This window comes from Oncorhynchus mykiss, chromosome 16 (genome assembly GCF_057628025.1).
Source record: "Oncorhynchus mykiss isolate SJ-2025 chromosome 16, ASM5762802v1, whole genome shotgun sequence".
Taxonomy (NCBI): Eukaryota; Metazoa; Chordata; class Actinopteri; order Salmoniformes; family Salmonidae; genus Oncorhynchus; species Oncorhynchus mykiss.
In genome coordinates, this window is record NC_143037.1 from 7395446 (window position 1) to 7400455 (window position 5010).

At 41.9% G+C, this 5010-nt stretch overlaps 1 long non-coding RNA gene across 1 annotated transcript; it reads right to left on the minus strand.

The window, feature by feature from the left end:
- Positions 1-322: 322 nt before the first annotated feature.
- Positions 323-2975, minus strand: LOC149976529 (uncharacterized). The gene is made up of 4 exons (XR_016487037.1): positions 1406-2975; positions 834-1010; positions 568-668; positions 323-430 (listed from the first exon to the last, which is right to left on the minus strand). It is a non-coding gene; the product is annotated as an uncharacterized LOC149976529 (long non-coding RNA).
- Between the last annotated feature and the right edge of the window lie 2035 nt (positions 2976-5010).

Genomic DNA, 5010 nt, shown 5'->3' on the forward strand with positions numbered 1-5010 from the left:
TGTGTCCCTGAACAAAGGTTGGTCAAAATCAAAAGTAACAGTCAGAATCTGGTGTGGCCACCAGCTGCATTAAGTACTGCAGTGCATCTCCTCCTCATGGACTGCACCAGATTTTCCAGTTCTTGCTGTGAGATGTTACTCCACTCTTCCACCAAGGCACCTGCAAGTTCCCGGACATTTCTAGCGGGAATGGCCCTAGCCCTCACCCTCCGATCCAACATGTCCCAGACGTGCTCAATGGGATTGAGATCCGGGCTCTTCACTGGCCATGGCAGAACACTGACATTCCTGTCTTGCAGGAAATCACGCCTCGGTGTAACGCTCATTCCTTCGACGATGAACGTGATTCTGACCATCACCATCAGTCTTTAACCCATTTGTCAGCTCAAACCATCTTCAGTGACCATACGCCCAGATCAGCTGCAGGGAACTAGAGTGGAGAAAACAAACGCAGGACAAAAATGTCTTACTATAAGTTAAATATTCATTGTTAACCATTAATATCAAATAAACCAGGTAAATATGTAATTGTTCTATCACAGGCCCCGGTTCGTAAGAGTAGCAGACCCGCAGGTGCCAGGAGTGAGGGGGAATGTTTGGCCACAGGTGTCGAGGGTTCATCCACATCTGCGTCCACATCTACAGTTTGCGTGTTGACCGCCTCAGTCCTGAAAACCCAGAACGTGTTGAACACATTGGTTGGGCAGTTTGTGACTGAACTCGGAATAATACGTAAGGTTTTGGTTAATTTACATAATGCAATTGTTGAAAGTTTTCCACAACATGAATAAAAAATCTATGCTTTGTATATTGTCTGACATTCTGTTTCTTACCACCAATCTCTGTATGAGCTGCTGCCTCCTTCTCACTGCATCAGCCGGGGCAGGTGCTCCATTGGATGGTGGGTTAGGAGGCTCTTGGGGGTCCATTCTAATCTCTGCATCCATTTCAATACCAGGCCTCAGGGCTACGTTGTGGAGCACACCGCACGCCAGTATTATGCCTGTCAACTTTGATTGGTTGGAGGGAAACCATTAATTCTTAAAACAGGCCAACATTTTATATTTAGGTTTGAAATTGCACACCCCAATGTTCTTGTCAAACAAACTTGCACTACTAATGGGCACTATAGTTACTGAGATGTCCCCTTGAAATCTGTTCGCATTTTGTTGCAATGCCAGTGGAAAAGGATTCAGCTGATTCCATTAATTTACACTAGCATCGCTACAAAATGACATCTCAGTAACTGAGGTCCAAGTTAAAAACTGTTTTCAGCTATTTGGTCAGATCCTTTGGGTGTGCAATTTCAATAAAATGCTAAATATAAAATGTTGGTATATGTTGCTTTAAGTTGATTCATTTTAAAATAAAATTCGAGTTTTGTATTTTTATTAAATGAAGTTACCTTCTCTGGCTTGTAGAGGAGTTTTTCACCTGATGCAGCAAGGCCCTTCAGCAGTCCGATGGTACGCTCCACAAACTTGCGCCAAATTGTAGCGGGGATCGGCAAAGGGAGTGAGATTCCACGTAATAGGGTAAAACCGTTGTGTTACATTATTTTTGCACCGGTAATAAGCTATTATACATGGAAGAAAAGAAAAACTCACAGAGAAGCCACCCGCCTCCACTCTCACCAGCTTCTAGACGCCTATCTAGACGCCTACTCTGCTGTGGCGCAGAATGAATGAGTCGTGCGTAGGCCCTGGCTACGTGGAGCATACATTGAGCAGTTGCATACGAGCATTGCAGATGATCTGAACATTCAATGAATGGAAATTCTTCCTGTTAACATATACATGTTAATCTACAGACGATGCGTGCAGGCAACTGCACCTATGACCCCTGTGAAATTAAATACTGCACCTGTGACCCCTGTGAAATGAAATACTGCACCTATGACCCCTGTGAAATTAAATACTGCACCTATGACCCCTGTGAAATTAAATACTGCACCTATGACCCCTGTGAAATTAAATACTGCACCTATGACCCCTGTGAAATGAAATACTGCACCTATGACCCCTGTGAAATGAAATACTGCACCTATGACCCCTGTGAAATTAAATACTGCACCTATGACCCCTGTGAAATGAAATACTGCACCTATGACCCCTGTGAAATGAAATACTGCACCTGTGACCCCTGTGAAATTAAATACTGCACCTATGACCCCTGTGAAATGAAATACTGCACCTATGACCCCTGTGAAATGAAATACTGCACCTATGACCCCTGTGAAATGAAATACTGCACCTATGACCCCTGTGAAATGAAATACTGCACCTATGACCCCTGTGAAATGAAATACTGCACCTATGACCCCTGTGAAATGAAATACTGCACCTATGACCCCTGTGAAATGAAATACTGCACCTATGACCCCTGTGAAATTAAATACTGCACCTATGACCCCTGTGAAATTAAATACTGCACCTATGACCCCTGTGAAATTAAATACTGCACCTATGACCCCTGTGAAATTAAATACTGCACCTATGACCCCTGTGAAATTAAATACTGCACCTATGACCCCTGTGAAATTAAATGAGTGGACAAACTCGGCATTGACGTGTGCCTGTTCATCGGCTGTAAATGGGAAACTAATGTATCTCGTGGACAATAAGTGTAGAATCGCCTCGATCACTTGTAGCAGGATGCGGCTGAATGATGGCTGTGATATACCTGACCTGTCACTCATTACCCGACCTGTCACTCATTTCCCTGTGGAATGTCCCAGTAGCGAGGAATCCCAGAGTGGACAGTACTTGGACAGATACGGGTATGGCATGATAACAGCGTGTCTTCCTTTACAGATTAAGGGCTAAATCCGAGCACAAATCTAACTGAACATTTCTTTGGAGACGATAGCGATTTATAAGCCATGGATCATCATGAGCAAAAAAGTAATTCCAGTCCCCGAAAACTCTCTCTTTTCTAAAAGCACGGTTTTCAGTGTCTTCCAATAACACAAGACCAGCCATGGTTACTTTTACTAATTTGACACTATTTATAGAACATCGCATCCTGATTGTAATTCAAAACACCTTGCGTCTGGCAATTAATTTCTCACACCTGTATTTGATAACATAATGTTCATAAAGCTAATGTAACGTTCGCCAGCCTTGGATGCAAATCCATCCCAAACCGTAATACCCTTACTTAACCAGCAGGAAAATCGCTAACGTCAAGTCTAGACTTTGCGTAGAGATAAGATCATTTCCAAGTCAAAGTGAGGTTTTATAAATAACTACTTATACGTGGGTTTCTGCGTAAGTCATACTTAAGATCAAATTTTACCATAAGTTCGTTTTTATAAATGAGGCCCCTAGATTCTAACCAGAATCTCTAGTGGCAAAAAAAAAATGGTATGGTTGAGAGGGATGAGGCAAAAGGTATGGAAAATAAGTCTGGCAGCCCAACTGATTGGCAAATGTACTGAAAAGAAAAAAAGAAAAAAATGATGTGATTAAACTAAATACAAATAAACTATACTATGAAACAAAGATAAATTATATAAAGAATCATAGTATAAAGCTTTGGAGCACCTTAAGTGAAATTTTGGGGAAGAAAGCGAACTCTGCTCTATCATTCATTGAATCAGATGGCTCATTCATCACAAAGCCAACTGACATTGCCAACTACTGTAATTACTTTTTCATTGGCAAAATAAGCAAACTTAGGGATGACATGCCATCAACAAATGCAGACACTACTAGAGGTCGACCGACTATGATTTTTTCAACGCCGATACCTATACCGATTATTGGAGGACCAAAAAAAGCCGATGCCGATTAATCAGCCGATTTTTAAAATGTATTTGTAATAATGACAATTACAACAATACTGAATGAACACTTATTTTAACTTAATATAATACATCAATAAAATCAATTTAGCCTCAAATCATGAATGAAACATGTTGAATTTGGTTTAAATAATGCAAAAACAAAGTGTTGGAGAAGAAAGTAAAAGTGCAATATGTGCCATGTAAGAAAGCTAACGTTTAAGTTCCTTGCTCAGAACATGAGAACATATGAAAGCTGGTGGTTCCTTTTAGGTTGTAGTTATTATGGGAATTATAGGACTATATCTCTCTATACCATTTGTATTTCATTAACCTTTGACTATTGGATGTTCTTATAGGCACTTTAGTATTGCCAGTGTAACAGTATAGCTTCTGTCGACAACAGCCACACATCGACAACAGCAACCCTCGAAGCAGCGTTACCCATGTGGTCACAACAACATACAGGAACTCAAGTCCTTCTGTTCACCTGATTTAGAATTCCTCACAAACAAATGTTGACCGCATTATCTACCAAGGGAATTCTCTTCGATTATAATCACAGCTGTATATATTACCCAAGAAGCAGACACATCGATGGCTCTGAACAAACTTTATTTGACTCCTTGGATCATTGCTATTCTAACTTCCGTGACGCATATAAGGCCCTCCCCCGCCCTCCTTTCGGAAAAGCTGACCACGACTCCATTTTGTTGCTCCCTGCCTACAGACAGAAGCTAAAACAAGAGGCTCCCGCGCTGAGGTCTGTTCAACGCTGGTCCGACCAATCTGATTCCACACTCCAAGACTGCTTCCATCACGTGGACTGAGATATGTTCCGCATTGCGTCAAACAAAAACATTGACGAATACGCTGATTCGGTGAGCGAGTTCATTAGAACGTGCGTTGAAGATGTCGTTCCCATAGCAATGACTAAAACATTCCCAAACCAGAAACCGTGGATTGATGGCAGCATTCGCGTGAAACTGAAAGCGGGAACCACTGCTTTTAATCAGGGCAAGGTGACCGGAAACATGACCGAATACAAACAGTGTAGCTATTCCCTCCGCAAGGCAATCAAACAAGCTAAGCGTCAGTATAGAGACAAAGTATAACGCAATTCAACGGCTCAGACACAAGAGGTATGTGGCAGGGTCTACAGTCAATCACGGATTACAAAAAGAAAAGCAGCCCAGTCACGGACCAGGATGTCCTGCTCCCAGGCA